At 39.0% G+C, this 18,285-nt stretch overlaps 2 long non-coding RNA genes across 2 annotated transcripts in view; one reads left to right on the plus strand and one right to left on the minus strand.

Moving 5' to 3' along the window:
- Nucleotides 1–9,893: 9,893 nt before the first annotated feature.
- Nucleotides 9,894–15,482, minus strand: LOC134728430 (uncharacterized). Its single transcript, XR_010108806.1, has 3 exons — nt 15,311–15,482; nt 13,246–14,869; nt 9,894–12,887 (listed from the first exon to the last, which is right to left on the minus strand). It is a non-coding gene; the product is annotated as an uncharacterized LOC134728430 (long non-coding RNA).
- Nucleotides 14,642–18,285, plus strand: part of LOC129393478 (uncharacterized) — a 30,058-nt gene continuing 26,414 nt past the window's right edge. Inside the window, exon 1 of the long non-coding RNA XR_008620359.2 lies at nt 14,642–14,757. This is a non-coding gene — a long non-coding RNA (uncharacterized LOC129393478). The remainder of the gene's footprint in view (nt 14,758–18,285) is intronic.

Consider the following 18,285-nt stretch of genomic DNA (forward strand, 5'->3'; position numbering starts at 1 on the left):
GGTCTCCATATCCTGTCCTTGTGATCTGCCCACCTCGGCCTCCCAAAGTGCTGGGATTACAGGCGTGAGCCACCGCGCCTGGCCAGATTTGCTTTTTTATTATAAATCATCTTTTAGTTTTCCTTATTACCACAGGAATAAACAAGAAAATTCTTCCTGGAGAACTTTAAGAACACAAAGAGATGTGTCTTTTCTGAGATAAGCTCTAAGCGTGACAGAGGTCTAGAAATGGAAAGCTGAACCCCACGTCTCAGATTTTATTATTTATTATCTGTGTTTTTTTTTTTAAATAGAGATGAGGTCTCACTATGTTGCCCCAGTTGGACTCCAACTCCTGGGCTTGAACAATCCTCCACCCTCAGCCTGTTGAGTAGCTGGAACTATAAGTGTAAGACCACTGCACTGGGCCAGATTTTAATATTTGTTTGCTTATTTTAAATTATACAAGATATTTTCTTGTCTTTTTTTTTTTTTTTTTTTTTTGAGATGGAGTCTCACTTTGTTGCCAGGCTGGAGTGCAGTGATGTGATCTCGGCTCATTGCAACCTCCGCCTCCTGGGTTCAAGTGATTCTCCTGCCTCAGCCTCCTGAGTAGCTGGAAATACAGGTGTGCACCACCACACCCAGCTAATTTTTGTATTTTTAGTAGAGACGAGGTTTCTCCACATTGGTCAGGATGGTCTCGATCTCTTGACCTCATGGTCCACCTGCCTCGACATCCCAAAGTGCTGGGATTACAGGCATAAACCACCACGCCCAGCCAAGACATTTTCATTGTTAAGTTAAACTCCGTGGAAATATGTAAAACATGTATTCTTCCTCCACCCAACTATCTGGATCTGCTTAAAAGACAATCAAAAATTTGCTAAGTAAACTTGGCCAACGAATGAAAAGATACTATTTTAATTGGAGATTATAGTAGTTTTCTAGGACTGCCATAACAAAATACTGCAAAGTGGGCGGCTTAACACAACATACATTTATTCTCTGTTGGTTCTGGAGGCTCACAGTCCAAAATCAAGGTATTGGTAGGGTCATGATCCCACAGAACGCTCTAGGGAGAATCTGCCCCATGCCTTTCTCTTAGCTTCTGGTGTTGTGAGCAATCCTTAGTGTTCCTGTGTTTGCCCCCATCATCACACAGAGTTTTCTTTGCGGTCTGTCTGCATCGCCTTTCCTCTGTACATGTATCATTTCTTCTTACAGGACACCAGTCCTACCGGATTAGGGACCCACACTACTCCAGTATGACTTTATCTTAACTTACATCTTAATTACAACTCCACGGACCCTATTTCCAAATAAAGCGACATTCGCAGGTACCAGGCATTAGGACTTCAACATATCTTTTTTGGGGACACAAATCAAACTACAACAAAGATCATTTGTATTTACCTTTCTGATAATTGTTAACAGTTCCTTTTGCAAGATAGAGGCCATGATTTCCCATGTAGAGCTCACTGAATGTGTAAAATGTACTTTCAAACAAGTTTTGCTCAAAGTCCCAATAAATAACCATTTTTTTTCCTTCTCATTTATTTGACTTTGGGAAAATATCAAAATCTTCTTCCTTAAAGTGTTTGTGCAACATTAAGCAACTCAAACCTGGTTCGAGTCAAAATGATTTTTCTAGCTCATGTTTCCTACTGGTGTGTGCTAACACCTTAGTGTTACTCCATTTCTCCTCTAATTCCCTACATACAGGAATACGCTCACTCAGGCACTGACACACTTAATCACCCCTTTGTTTTAATGAGTGCCTACAACCTTCCCAGCACTGTGTTGGGTGAACAGGCTGCACAGACATGATTAAGATACAGGTTTGGCTTTCAAAGAGGTATGAGTATATGGATGAGAGGAAAATAAATCATTTTTTTCTTTTTTAAAATTATTATACTTTAAGTTCTAGGGTACATGTGCACAATGTGCAGGATTGTTACATATGTATACAGGTGCCGTGTTGGTGTGCTGCACCCATTAACTCGTCATTTACATTAGGTATTTCTCTTAATGCTATCCCTCCCCCATCCCTCCACCCCGCGACAGGCCCCAGTGTGTGATGTTCCCCATCCAAGTGTTCTCATTGTTCAATTCCCACCTATGAGTGAGAACATGCGGTGTTTGGTTTTCTGTCCTTGTGATAGTTTTGCTCAGAATGATAGTTTCCAGCTTCATCCATGTTGCTACAAAGGACATGAACTCATCATTTTTTATGGCTGAATAGTATTCCATGGTGCATATGTGCCACATTTTCTTAATCCAGTCTATCATTGATGAACATTTGGGTTGGTTCCAAGTCTTTGCTATTGTGAATAGTGCCACAATAAGCATACATGTGCATGAGTCTTTCTAGCAGCATGATTTATAATCCTTTGGGTATATATCCAGTAATGGGATCGCTGAGTCAAATGGTATTTCTAGTTCTAGATCCTTGAGGAATCGCCACACTGTCTTCACAATGGTTGAACTAGTTTACAGTCCCACCAACAGTGTAAAAGCGTTCCTATTTCTCCACATCCTCTCCAGCACCTGTTGTTTCCTGACTTTTTAACGATCGCCATTCTAACTGGTGTGAGATGGTATCTCATTGTGGTTTTGATTTGCATTTCTCTGATGGCCAGTGATGATGAGCATTTTTTTCACGTGTCTGTTGGCTGCATAAATGTCTTCTTTTGAAAAATGTCTGTTCATATCTTTTGCCCTCTTTTTGATGGGGTTGTTTGATTTTTTTCTTGTAAATTTGTTTAAGTTCTTTGTAGATTCTGGATATTAGCCCTTTGTCAGACGGGTAGATTGTAAAAATTTTCTCCCATTCTGTAGGTTGCCTGTTCACTCTGACGGTAGCTTCTTTTGCTGTGCAGAAGCTCTTTGGTTTAATTAGATCCCATTTGTCTATTTTGACTTTTGTTGCCATTGCTTTTGGTGTTCCAGTCATGAAGCCCTTGCCCATGCCTATGTCCTGAATGGTATTGTCTAGATTTTCTTCTAGGGTTTTTATGGTTTTAGGTCTAACATTGAAGTCTTTAATCCATTTTGAATTAGTTTTTGTATAAGGTGTAAGGAAAGGATCCAGTTTCAGCTTTCTACATATGGCTAGCCAGTTTTCCCAGCACCATTTATTAAATAGGGAATCCTTTCCCCATTGCTTGTTTTTGTCAGGTTTGTCAAAGATCAGATGGTTGTAGATGTGTAGTATTATTTCTGAGGGCTCTGTTCTGTTCCATTGGTCTATATCTCTGTTTTGGTACCAGTACCATGCTGTTTTGGTTACTGTAGCCTTGTAGTATAGTTTGAAGTCAGGTAGCATGATGCCTCCAGCTTTGTTCTTTTGGCTTAGGATTGTCTTGGCAATGCAGGCTCTTTTTTGGTTCCATATGAACTTTAAGTAGTTTTTTCCAATTCTGTGAAGAAAGTCATTGGTAGCTTGATGGGGATGGGATTGAATCTGTAAATCACCTTGGGCAGTATGGCCATTTTCACGATATTGATTCTTCCTATCCATGAGCATGGCATGTTCTTCCATTTGTTTGTATCCTCTTTTATTTCATTGAGCAGTGGTTTGTAGTTCTCCTTGAAGAGGTCCTTCACATCCCTTGTAAGTTGGATTCCTGAGTATTTTATTCTCTTTGTAGCAATTTTGAATGGGAGTTCACTCATGATTTGGCTCTCTGTTTGTCTGTTATTGGTGTATAAGAATGCTTGTGATTTTTGCACATTGATTTTGTATCCTGAGATTTTGCTGAAGTTGCTTATCAGCTTAAGGAGATTTTGGGCTGAGACCATGGGGTTTTCTAAATATACAATCATGTCATCTCCAAACAGGGACAATTTGACTTCCTTTTTTCCTAATTGAATGCACTTTATTTCCTTCTCTTGCCTGATTGCCCTGGCCAGAAATTCCAACACTGTGTTGAATAGGAGTGGTGAGAGAGGGCATCCCTGTCTTATGCCAGTTTTCAAAGGGAATGCTTCCAGTTTTTGCCCATTCAGTATGATATCGGATGTGGGTTTGTCATAGATAGCTCTTATTATTTTGAGATATGTACCATCAATACCTAGTTTATTGAGAGTTTTTAGCATGAAAGGCTGTTGAATTTTGTCAAAGGCCTTTTCTGCATCTATTGAGATAATCATGTGCTTTTTGTCATTGGTTCTGTTTATGTGATGGATTGCGTTTATTGATTTGCATATGTTCAACCAGCCTTGCATCCCAGGGATGAAGCTAACTTGATCTTGGTGGATAAGCTTTTTGATGTGCTGCTGAATTTGGTTTGCCAGTATTTTATTGAGGATTTTTGCATCATTGTTCATCTGGGATATTGGTCTAAAATTCTCTTTTTTTGTTGTGTCTCTGCCAGGCTTTGGTATCAGGATGATGCTGGCCTCCTAAAGTGAGTTAGGGAGGATTCCCTCTTTTTCTATTGATTGGAATACTTTCAGAAGGAATGGTACCAGCTCCTCTTTGTACCTCTGGCAGAATTCAGCTGTGAATCCATCTGGTCCTGGGCTTTTTTTGGTTGGTAGGCTATTAATTATTGCCTCAATTTCAGAGCCTGTTATTGGTCTATTCAGAGATTCAACTTCTTCCTAGTTTAGTCTTTGGAGGGTGTATGTGTCCAGGAATTTATCCATTTCTTCTAGATTTTCTAGTTTGTTTGCATAGAGGTGCTTATAGTATTCTCCGATGGTAATTTGTATTTCTGTGAGATCGGTGGTGATATCCCCTTTATCGTTTTTTATTTCATCTATTTGGTTTTTCTCTCTTTTCTTCTTTATTAGTCTTGCTAGTGGTCTATCAATTTCTTGATATTTTCAAAAAACCATCTCCTTGATTCGTTGATTTTTTGAAGGGTTTGTTGTGTCTTTATCTCCTTCAGTTTTGCTCTCATCTTAGTTATTTGTTGCCTTCTGCTAGCTTTTGAATTTGTTTGCTCTTGCTTTTCTAGTTCTTTTAATTGTGATGTTAGGGTGTCGATTTTAGATCTTTCCTGCTTTCTCTTGTGGGCATATAGTGCTATAAATTTCCCTCTACACATTGCTTTAAATGTGCCCCAGAAATTCTGGTATGTTGTGTCTTTGGTCTCATTGGTTTCAAAGAACATCTTTATTTCTGTCTTCATTTTGTTATTTTCCCAGTAGTCATTCAGGAGCGGGTTGTTCAGTTTCCATGTAGTTGAGTGGTTTTGAGTGAGTTTCTTAATCCTGAGATCTAATTTGATTGCACTGTGGTCTGAGAGATAGTTTGTTATGATTTCTGTTCTTTTACATTTGCTGAGGAGTGCTTTATTTCCAACTATGTGGTCAATTTTGAAATAAATGTGATGTGGTGCTGAGAAAAATGTATATTCTGTTGATTTGGGGTGGGAGTTCTGTAGATGTCTATTACGTCTGCTTGGTGCAGAGCTGAGTTCAAATTCTTGATATCCTTGTTAACCTTCTGTCTTGTTGATCTGTCTAGTATTGACAGCGGGGTGTTAAAGTTCCCATTATTATTGTGTGGGAGTCTAAGTCTCTTTTTAGGTCTCTCAGGACTTGCTTTATGAATCTGCGTGCTCCTGTATTGGGTGCATATATATTTAGGGTAGTTAGCTCTTCTTGTTGAATTGATCCCTTTACCATTATATAATGGCCTTCTTTGTCTCTTTTGATCTTTGTTGGTTTAAAGTCTGTTTTATCAGAGACTAGGATTGCAACCCCTGCCTTTTTTTGTTTTCCATTTGCTTGGTAGATCTTCCTCCATCCCTTTATTTTGAGCCTATGTGTGTCTGTGCATGTGAGATGGGTCTCCTGAATACAGCACACTGAGGGGTCTTGAGTCTTTATCCAATTTGCCAGTCTATGTCTTTTAATTGGGGCATTTAGCCCATTTATATTTAAGGTTAATATTGTTATGTGTGAATTTGATCCTGTCATTATGATGTTAGCTGTTTTTTTTTTTTTGTCCGTTAGTTGATGCAGTTTCTTCCTAGCATCAATGGTCTTTACAATTTGGCATGTTTTTGCAGTGGCTGGTACTGGTTGTTCCTTTCCATGTTTAGTGCTTCCTTCAGGAGCTCTTGTAAGGCAGGCATGGTGGTGATAAAATCTCTCAGGATTTACTTGTCTGTAAAGGATTTTATTTCTCCTTCACTTTTGAAGCTTAGTTTGGCTGGATATGAAATTCTGGGTTGAAAATTCTTTTCTTTAAGAATGTTGAATATTGGCCCCCACTGTCTTCTGGATTTTAGGGTTTCTGCTGAGAGATCCACTGTTAGTCTGATGGGCTTCCCTTTGTGGGTAACTCAACCTTTTTCTCTGGCTGACCTTAGCATTTTTGCCTTCATTTCAACCTTGGCGAATCTGACAATTTTGTGTCTTGGCGTTGCTCTTCTTGAGGAGTATCTTTGTGGTGTTCTCTGTATTTCCTGTATTTGAATGTTGGCCTGCCTTGCTAGGTTGGGTAAGTTCTCCTGGATAATATCCTGAAGAGTATTTTCCAACTTGATTCCATTCTCCCCATCACCTTCAGGTATACCAATCAAACGTAGATTTGGTCTTTTCACATAGTCCCATATTTCTTGGAGGCTTTGTTCATTTCTTTTTACTCTTTTTTCTCTAAACTTCTCTTCTTGCTTCATTTCATTCATTTGATCTTCAGTCACTGACACCCTTTCTTCCACTTGATCGAATCGGCTACTGAAGCTTGTGCATGTGTCACGTAGTTCTCATGCCATGGTTTTCAGCTCCAACAGGTCATTTAAGATCTTCTCTACCCTTTTTACTCTAGTTAGTCATTTATCTAATCTTTTTTCAAGGTTTTTAACTCCCTTGCGATGGGCTCAAACATCCTCCTTTAGCTTGGAGAAGTTTGTTACTACCAACTTTCTGAAGCCTACTTCTGTCAACTCATCAAAGTCACTCTCCATCCAGCTTTGTTCTGTTGCTGGTGAGGAGCTGTGATCTTTTGGAGGAGAAGGGGCGCTCTGGTTTTTAGAATTTTCAGCTTTTCTGCTCTGGTTTCTCCCCATCTTTGTGGTTTTATCTACCTTTGGTCTTTGATGATGGTGACCTACAGATGGAGTTTTTGTGTGGATGTCCTTTTTGTTGATGTTGATGCTATTCCATTCTGTTTGTTAGTTTTCCTTCTAACCATCAGTTTCCTGAGCTGCACGTCTATTGGAGTTTGCTGGAGGTCCACTCCAGACCCTGTTTGCCTGGGTATCATCAGCAGAGGCTGCAGAACAGCAAATATTGCTGTCTGATCCTTCCTCTGGAAGCTTCGTCTCAGAGGGGCACCTGGCTGTTTGAGGTGTCAGTCGGCCCCTACTGGGAGGGTCTCCAAGTCAGGCTACACGGGGGTCAGGGACCCACTTGAAGGGGCAGTGTGTCCATTCTCAGAGCTCAAACACCATGCTGGGAGAACCACTGCTCTCTTCAGAGCTGTCAGACAGGGATGTTTAAGTCTGCAGAAGTTTCTGCCACCTTTTGTTCAGCTATGCCCTGCCCACAGAGGTGGAGTCTACAGAGGCAGGCAGGCCTCCTTGAGCTGAGGTGGGCTCCACCCAGTTTGAGCTTCCCGGTCGCCACTGCTTTGTTTACCTACTCAAGCCTCAGCAATGGCGGATGCCCCTTCCCCAGCCAGGCTTGCTGCCTTGCCATTCAATCTCAGACTAGCAGTAAGCAAGGCTCTGTGGGTGTGGGACCCACTGAGCCAGGCATGGGATATAATCTCCTGGTATGCTGTTTGCTAAGACCTTTGGAAAAGTGCAGTGTTTTGGAAAAGTGCAGGCAGTGTCCTGATTTTCCCGGTACAGTCTGTCACAGCTTCCCTTGGCTAGGAAAGGGAGATCCCCGACCTGTTGTGCTTCCCGGGTGAGGTGATGCCCTGCCCTGCTTCGGCTCACCCTCTGTGGGCTGCACCCACTGTCCAACTGGTCCCAGTGAGATGAACCAGGTACCTCAGTTGGAAATGCAGAAATCACCCGTCTTCTGATGACTATCCATAATGCAAATAGGAACTATTATCTTGCTTAAAACCTTTCAATGACATCCATCAACAAATGAGAAATATTGTTCTAGTTTTTCACTATCTTGTGAAAATCGTTTGCCTCCATGTATACGTTGTTTTATTTTTCAACTTATCCTACTATATATGTCTATGAAGCTAATCTTTAACTTGGTACTTCAGTCCAAATTTAGAAATTAAGTCAGAATTAGAATTTGCTTCATGTGAATTGAATAAATATAAAATGAGTCTGAATAGGGAAGATGAAATGCAAAAAATTGACACTTGTGCTTAAAACCTTTTATATATTCATAACCTTAAAACCTTTTATATATTTATATATTCAATGCAATTCCAAACAATACCTAGTTGACTATGGGGATAATGAACTTAAAAGATTCTAGAGTTTTAACTTGAACAAATAATGATCTTAGTAATTGTATTAGTCCATTCTTGCATTGCTATAAAGAAATACCTGAGATTGGGTGATTTATAAAGAAAAGAGGTTTAATTGGCTCACAGTTCCACAGGCTGTACAAGAAGCATGATGCTGGCCTCTGCTAGGCTTCTGGGGAGGCCTCCAGAAACTTACAATCATGGCAGAAGGCTAAAAGGGAGCAAGGCTTCTAATGTGGTGGGAGCATGAGCAAGGTGTGGGGGAGGTGCTACACACTGTTAGATGACCAGAACTTGCTAGAACTCTATCATGAGAACACCACCAAGGGGATGGTGCTAAACCATTAATGAGGGATTCACCCCCATGATCTAATTACCCCCCACCAGACCCCACTTCCAATTCTGGGGATTATAATTCAACATGAGATTTGGTGAGGACACAAATCAGTGATGCAAAGAAAAAGTGAAAACAGAGAAATGAAAAGACATCAGCCATAGTAGTTTTTAAAACATTTTATTAAGCTACAGCAATTCAAATATTGTAATCCTTCTGAAAGAATAGACCAGGTACTCAATGGACTAGAATAGACCATTCAGAAACAAGCCTTAGTATACGTGATAATTTGTGATAAAGGAGGCATGTTTTATTAGCAGGGAAAGATTGAGTTGGTCAATCAATATTAATAGGGCTATTAGAAAGCTACATGGAAAAAAAAAGTTAATTTAGATACTTTCTTGCTCACCACCCAATAAACAAGAAAATAATTTGAGATGGAATTAAATGGAAAAATCTGCAGCAGGACTTTTGCTTCCACACATGCAGGATTTCATCACCACAAAAACTCTCTAATGCTACTCACTTACAGTCACACCCATCCCACTCCCGTACTCTCTGTAACCCCTAGTAACCACGAATTTGTTTTTCGTCTCTATAATTCTGTCATTTAAGGAATGTTGTATAAAAGAAATCATACAGATTGTGACCTTTTGAGATTGGCTTTTTTCCCACACAGCCTAATGCTTCTGAGATCCACTTAAGTCATTGTGTATGTCAGTCGTTTGTTCCTCTTCGTTGTCCAGCAGAACTATGTCGTATGGTTGCCAAACCATTCATCTACTGATGAACTTTTTGTTGTTTCCAATGTTTGGAAAAACTGTTTTCTTTTTCCTTTTTGTGGTTTAATTGACATTTTTAAAAATTCCGCTTTAATTCATCTATAGTGTTTTTGAGTGTACCTCTTTGTATAGCTTTTCTGTGATTTAATAAATGCTAGGGAGAATAGATTCATATTCAGAAAAGGGAATATGATATTGATAAAGAACAAAAGAAAAGATAGAGTTATAAATGCCATAAATTTATTCAACATACAAATTTTGTGTATTTCCAATGATCTTCCCTTCTTTCTCTCACTGTCCTCTCTATTGATGAGTCTGTTCTTCATTTCTGGAGAAGTTCACCCGATGAGGTCCGTAAGTTGCTGTTTTCAAGCATTTCTTTGTTCAGATTCTAAGTAGTAAAAGAAAAGGGAGAAATATTAGGGAAATTCTGTGACCTACTTAAGAATAATTCTTTATATTTCAGTTATAAATATTTGAACTTAGTAACTTTTAATTATTTTTAATGATAGGGATGTTCTCCATGTTTTCATATTTTAAAATGGAGAAGCAAAGCTTTCATGGCAAATTCTATGTCAAAGATCAACCCTGTCAATGAGCCTAAAGGAAGGTCTTATAGACCACACCTTTCATGCTGTGCTATATGGATAATTACAGTGACAAGTTTTTTGACTTTAGTATACACTTAGAAATATCCTAGAAAGGCTATAGGTGATGAATATATCACCACTGGGTATAGAATGGAAACTACGTATTAGATAATTTAGTTTTTACATATGGCAAATTCTTGGATTCATCTTCAAACAAGTCACCCCAGACACCAGTAATTGTATTTAACTTGCATTTTTTTCTGAGAAATTTTATAATACGTTTGATATAGTTCAATTTATACATGGTACATCAGTGGTTTTTTAGGATATGGAAAGGGTACAGTCTTCTCAAGAAGCAGCCTTATGCAGAGAACTGAGATGCTTATTTATTTTGAAGTTGGGATTAGACTTTACTGTTTAACTGAGATGCTTATTTATTTTCTTTCAAGTGGCATTAGATTGAATCATTTATACTTTACCAGCACTGCAAGGGGCATTGTATTCTTCAAAGGTGAATTCATCTGAAACACAGAAATTATTGGAGAGAAAGAGTGAAGACATTCAGGCATAAGCACCCCAGATGTGAATTGTAAATAAACTATGTAAGCTAAGAAAGAAAGTAGACAGCATCGCTATAGAACCAATAAAAATGACTTCTCTGTTAAGCTGTTTGGGATTGGTGGGAGGAAACTAAGAGAAAATCTGGCTTGGGAACAGAATTGAAAGGCCGGGTACACGGGTGGTGTGCCTAAGAATAGTTACAGTAGTTACAGGACTCCGTAGATAGTACCTTTTCACAGCTGTGTTTTTCTCATTGGAATTGCACCTTGCTCTCTGAACCTTTCCTTAATCAAAGAAGAACAGTTTTAGCACTACCATCATGCTACAATGGTGGTAATTTTCTAGCTCAAAGCCATGAGCAAATCAAAGTATTTCCTGATTATCACAAAGTTCCCCAAATTGTGTGAGACTATCCGAAGCACAAGTCAAAAACAGATCAAATTTTTCATGTCACACATCATCAATGAGATATGTTTTTTCAGTTATTGTACTCTTCTTATCTCTTTGGAGTAATTCAGCCCAGGACAAACAACTTTATAGGGAAATTTAGATAGAAGATAGAATGGACCCTCTTATTGCCTTATGGTCAATTTATAAGAATGACTCTAAGACTTGTTTAGTGGGGGGACATGAGAGGCTAATATACAAGAACATGATTATCCAGTGCACACAAACTCACTTTTTCCCCCAGTGAAACACTGGAGTTTTGCTTTAGTTAAGGCAATCCTTTACTAGGTTAGTAGTCTTTTTTTTTTTTTTTTTTTCATTTCAAAGCTCAGCATGTCTGAATCTTACCTGTCTCATAATAATCATAGGCTTTTACTGTAGCTGGTTTTAAATTCTTTATTTGGATGTCTTGTTCCACAAAGAAGGAAAAATGCAGGGTTTGATGGGTTAGCTGGAGAGACAGGAAAACAATTGGAATCAAAGATTAGTTAATCTTTGATTAACTAGTTACTAGTTACTGGCCACTCTTCATAAGATATTATCAAACCCTGTAGTTATGCTATATATCTGTACCAGAACCTATGAAAAGAAAGGGGAATTCTGTGACCTGCATAACATACTCAATGACAGATAAAAGAAGGACAAAAGAGACATTTTGTAGACAGCCAAATGTAATGAATCAAGCCTGTTGACAGTCCAGGCTTCATTTATTTTTTCCTTTTCTTTTCTCTTCTTTTTTTTTTTTTTTTTTTTGTGGGGGGGACCAAGTCTCGCTCTGTCGCCTAAGCTAGAGTGCAGTGGCACGATCTCGGCTCACTGCAACCTCTGCCTCCCAGGTTCAAGCGATTCTCCTGCCTCAGCCTCTCAAGTAGCTGGGATTACAGGCACCTGCCACCGCCCCCAGCTAATTTTTGTATTTTTAGTAAAGATGGGGTTCCACCATCTTGGCCAGGCTGGTCTCGAACTCCTGACCTCATGATCCACCTGCCTTGGCCTCCCAAAGTGCTGGGATTACAGGTGTGAGCCACTGTGCCCGGCCGGCTTCATTTCTTTTTATAGAACCTCTAGTTGTTATTCCAAATCTAGCAGAGTCACAGAAAGTCTTACCTTTTCAAAGTAGATTGGGACATGGTTGGTGCTCACTTCAGTCCTCTGAATCTGAGGCTGTTTCTGGAGCTGTTGACCAAGAGGATAAGCCAGAAATATGGAATGAGAAAACTTCATACTGGCAGTAGTTTTCAGGTATTTATGATATAAACAGCTTCTCAGGAGCATCCAAACTACTAATTTTGATTTCTTCAAGAATAATAATGAAAATAACAGTAGCAATATTTATTGAACTTTTATTCTCTATATATGCTATAAGTGTATGTGCAGATACATATATGTGATATATATATGCATGCACACACCCATATATCCTTTTCTCTTTTTATATATAGCTGGAAAATAATTCAATACCATTCCACATAACTAGGTGTCTTGGGGCCTGTTGGAACATTATTTATCATGTTTCTGACTTATACCCTATACTTGACACCATATAACCATGATACACACTATTAAAATGATAGAGACACCCTCTAGAGAAGCAATTTTGAGGGAGCACACCTCTTGAAAAGTGCATCAATAAAGTCAAATTGACACGATAAATGCCAGCATTTACCATGGCTTTGCTATTTGTAAGGGATCTAGGGATTACCTTTTTAACTGATGCTCTCATAGGTATGAAGCCTGACACCATCTTCACATCAACAATGACCATGTTGGAACTGGGTCAGTCCCCAGTATAACTATAAAATCAAAGCATAAGAATAAGGAATTCAAACAAAATTTCTTGGAATTCATTCAAGACAAACTCTCTCTTTACCTTCTATTTCTAACACTAAGTTACTATGTCTACTGTATCTGTTTCTGTTATTATGGTTGTTTGGAAAACCCATCATTTTAAGCTCACACTCTTCAGATATTGTAATACCATATTATCAATGTTAAGCCTTTTTCAGAAAATTTTCTTGTTAATAAACACTGCAAGAATTCCATATTCATTATGTGTGGCTTTGGACAGTGGAGTTTCTCCACATAAGAAAATCAATTTCTCCATATTCTATTCGGTTGGTGCAAAAGGTCTGGTCATGATCTAGGACTTACCTAATGTTGATATCAATCTGGAACGTTCTGTGACATCCATTCCATCACAATTTGTGGGGAGAGTATTAACCTGCAGAGCAAAGGGTGTTTTCCCTTCTTTCTTGGGAAGGATGTTATATCTCAGGCATGTCTAAAACAAATGGAAAAAAAATCCTTAATTTTTACACTGAAATTGTCTCATAATCTGTTCCAGATGATTCATACCTTCCCTTAGCACACACTTCTTTTTCTTATTTTGAAATTCAAATATAACTCTTGAGACTTTCTCTCCCATTTGCAGCATCTCCTAAACCCCAGCAGTCTCACCTGGAGGTACACACATCCCGACCCTGACATGGTTGTGCTGTACTCCCCTGGAACCTCTGGCAACCGGACCTCCTGCAGCACTAGGCGGTTGCCATCATCTACTTGGAAGTCTTTAGAAAAGGTGTCTGAAGACTGGATGGTGACCAAAGCTGCTTTCTCACTTTTAGTGAAAGTTGCTCTTCCATATTTGGAGAGCGCTTGAAGAGCCATCACTGTGTCCTGAAAAAAAAAAAAATGAGTAGAGAAATCACAGAAGAGGAAAGTAACAAACTCACACTGGATGTAAACCATAACAACGCTATTCTTTTTTCAGAATTATTTAGTCATAAATGCAGTACACTAACTCTATTTCAATTCAGTTCAATCTGGTTAGTAATGATAAACTATTCTAGATACTTTGAAGGTATATTTCTAAAAAGTTTCTTCATTCAGCTAGTTTAAATATACATATGGAGATAAGACTTAGATATTTGACACAAGCCCAGGCTATTTCAATAATTTATAAATTTATGTAACAATATTTGTTATAAAAGGTCAGAGAAGAGAGAAGAAAATATGGGTTAGAATAGTAAGAGAAGACTGAAGAAGGTTATCTGAGAAATAAGATTACTCTGAATAATGAGCAGAGTTTATGTAGACAGAAGAGAGGCATCGGGGGGGACCTGGGTGGGGAATGCTCTATGTGAAGTCATGGAAACAGCTGTGAGCTAATTCCAGAAGAAGCAAAGGGATCTGCCTAATCAGATTGGTGCACTCATGTTTACTGGGGAGAGGAAATATTTTTGATAAAATATTAGATAATTTTAGGCTTTGAGTGAAAAAAAGATTTATTTTCTAAGGGAAGTAATCCCTTGAAAATATTGCTCTGTGAAGACAAACCTACCTGCATGGTTGGGGGGCCCCTAGGGAGAGAGTATAAAAAGGACAGAGCAGTAATCCATACATAAGATAGTAAGGCTGGAACTTGTCTGCTGATGGAGGGATGGAGAAAGTGTGAATTAGAAATACTAACCATTCCATTATTCAACTCCCAGATGGTTGTGTCTTCATATATGTGAATATATTTATGTTTCCTTCTAGAGTCTTCCCACAGACCTGAGTGGAGGAGAAGCCCCCTTGGGGATTTTGCTGCTTGGTAATCCACTTCACAATACGTGATGCACAGACAGGTCCTCTGAAGATGGGGCAGGCTGGACAGTAAGATAGGTAAGGAGCTCATAGGATGTCATCTCTACTTCCGCAGAGGGAGCCCAGGGTTGAGAATAGAGGGTCTTAGCTTTGCGAAGTTTCCCAGGACGTTGCCAGTGGATCGAATCCTCTTTGACATAGAAAAGGGTAGAATTTTTAGCTTAAAGGATGATTTCAAAATCTAATCCATAAGTGATGATTATAATTACAGTTTACCTAATAAATTGACATTTCATTTTAATGAAGTGAAAGCATTAAACAAAGTGAAAGCATTAAATAGTCACTATCAAACAAATCTTTATCAAGAAAGTAAAGTTCCAGGGATAACATTGAGCCTTTGTGTCTACTACATGTGTGTGTGTGATATTAGAAGGTGGGACTGTATAGAGTCTATACTGTGTAGATTAATAAAATGATCCATGTTATCCAGAGAATTCGGGTCTTAGATCAATGATAATTATTCTGTCATTAAATTAAGATAGCATGGTAAGCATGAGCTCAGTAGAGGTATTGTCCCTTCTTTTGGTCACTGGTGGTTGTCAGAAGTAAACTTTGCAGTAGCAGCTCTTACCTTCTTTCACAGCCTCTCTGTTTAATGATTCAAACAACTCTCTTCGCTTGACTTTGTTTCCTGCTAGGGCAAAGGCATAGGCCAATAATGCTTTGGTACAGACAACACTTCCTTGGGCCTCTGAGCTCCAGGCCGTTTCAAGGCAGGATAGGGCACTGCAGACCACTGCGTGCTATGAAGAAGATGAAAGGCTATTGTAAAACAGCAGAACCAGGCAAATGAGCTATTCCCGGGCTAACTGCAGATTAAAAACCTTAATGTGCCTGTATAACCTCACAGTTCTGACCAGAGAGGAGTTTCCTCTGCTGCTTCCAAAAGGATCTGGTCCTTTACATTCCAGTGAAATGTACCAAAATTAAATACCATAAAAATCACAATTAATTTCCCTCAGGGATTCACCATATTATAATTTTATTCTTTACGTGTGTGAAGGAGGTACAGAGGATGTGCTTGAACATACAGTGGCAGGCAGAGGTATCTCCAGCAAAGCAATGGTGATGTAGGCAGAGAATGTCACCTCATCGTTCACCCCACCGTGTAAGGATCAGAGGCAGAGAGACTCAAACACTTCAATAGTCATGAGACAGCATCTGCTAACACTTCTTTTCCTTTTGACATCTTCACTAGATTTTTTCTTGTCTTGTGCTAGATTGTTGATTTTCTCCCCTTCCTCCTCTACCCTAAAATTCTTGAGTCTGTCCCAGATCACCTTCCCTCACTTTTTATAGTATGTTCGGCTTTGAGGTTTTTTTGAACACTATTTTCATTCAATAAAATCTACTAAGGTATTGCTAGATTTCAGGAGATTTAGAGTCCACCATTCTTCCTGAAATCTATGTCGCTAAGACTGAAGGACTCAATTCAAACATCATTTCCTCCCACATATCACTATCTTCAGGGACCAGAACAAAAATAGAGAAGGCATCACCTTAATGGCATTGTTGAGCAGTGATCCAGAGCCTTCGAAAAAACCATCTGCCTTTTGTCCCTGTGAAAGCCAGGTGAGGGCATCCCTGATGTGTGAGCTCTCCACAGAGATGTACGATTGGGCTTGAGCAAAGGACTTGAGCACAAATGCAGTGAGCCCGTCGAGCAAAACAGAAACACAGACATGAGGACCACCTCACTTTCATAGCTCACTTTGTGCACTGCCTCCAGACATTGCTCTTCACAATTCAGTAGAGGAGATTACTGGGAGGTATTGATGGGGAAATAGTATTTAAGAGCTGAATATACTCTAGTCCAACAAACATCTCAATATCTTTTATTATATCTCAACTTTATTGGTTTCTCTGAGTTGATGCTTTTTAAATTTTTTGTTGTGAAACGTTTGTTGGAGCCTCCAAGCCTCCCCACCATGAAAACTGCATTTCCAGAATGACTTGTCCTGACTTTACTGCATCACGGTCTCCTTCTGTCCTCGCCCTCCTCTCCTTCTTTAATGCACAGTGTGGGAGGTTCTTCCTCTGTCATTTTATAGAATGACATTTTCTGCTTTATATTTCCATTTAGAAGATCCTTATTTCTCCATTTTCAGTTGTGTTATCACAGCAGGTAAGCTTTCAGAGATGAAACGGTGAGATTACCCAACAGGAATGATACATACAGCATATGTGTTATTTAAAGACTAACAATTTTCCACAAAAAACTCCAGATATTAGAGAGTAGCTGTTTCTAGAATCCTGAAATGTCATGGATCTACAGAGAGCATAGGGAAAAAATAATCTTGTTTCCCTGACTGCTACCATCATTGTCCCCAAAGGTGCTGTAGGAACCATCTCTGTGCTTATAATTCAATTGCCTTTGGTACCCTGAAGAGGAAGTGTTCATAGATTTATTGAAATGGCAAAGACATTGGAGGATTATTGAGCTTTTTTCTCAGTGCTATTAGGAATCATAGGGTAACTAATATTTAGTTAAAATTTCCCGCAACCCCCAATCACAGGCTTGATGATACTATTGAATTTTCTACTTGTATATTGGGACATTTTATTGAAAATCATGACAATGACTATCGAATCTTAATGAAACAGATGTTGATTTTAGTTCACCAAAAAAAATTTAAGAGATTATGGCTCTTCTTTTTGAGGTAATCTCTCACCACTGATGAGGTAGCTAGTGGCTTTGGCCTTGATCTTCTCTGTCAGCTGTCGTGTCTCATTTAGATAGTTTAGAACATAAATGTTAGGGACAAAAAGGACCATATTCTGCTCTCCACAACCATAGGGCATCTGAAGAAAGTTCTGAAGGTTTTGCACTACAGAGCCTAGTATATCACCTGTGGAATAGAAGTTGTAAAGAAATCAGATACGGTTTGTATTGGGCTAGGAAAATAGATTATTAGCTAACTGAGAGGCCAAATGACCTATAGAGAAAAGGACAAGAAGACTAAAAAAGGTGAAAAAACAAGAAATAGGGAGGAAAACAAAAGGTGAGAAAATAGATGGTTTAAGGATGGAGAAAGCGGGGAAGAAACTGAATGGTAGGTGATCTATCTTTTCTCATGGGCCACATGTCTGGTAAAACTCAACCCAACCATTTTCAAACTGACTAGGAAGCATTACCACCTAGTAAACTGCTTGAAGATGAGGGCACTGAGAGGTGACCCTTTCTTGTTAGAATATATCAAGGCATAATATGTAGCACAACATCTATTCAAGCCCCTTTCCAACGGTAACATAGTGTAACCCTTAGTGCTTTCTCTCAATCCATTGCCTGTTGTCAGAAACTTCATTAATCGTGGATGGTGAGGCCCATGCACTAGAATTATACAGCCAGACAGCTGCTTCCCTTGGGCTGAAAGACTCACCTAAAACTGAATATGTTGCCCTTGGAGATCCTTCAACCACATTTGAAGGAACATTCAGTGACACCTTTTCAGCTACTCCAGTATCTAATGAAAGAAGAAAAACACACATATAAAGGAGGGGAAAGTGAGAGAAATGTTCTATTTTTGTTATGAATCATGTTTCTCT

The sequence above is a fragment of the Pan paniscus genome, chromosome 10, assembly GCF_029289425.2.
Source record: "Pan paniscus chromosome 10, NHGRI_mPanPan1-v2.0_pri, whole genome shotgun sequence".
NCBI lineage: Eukaryota > Metazoa > Chordata > Mammalia > Primates > Hominidae > Pan > Pan paniscus.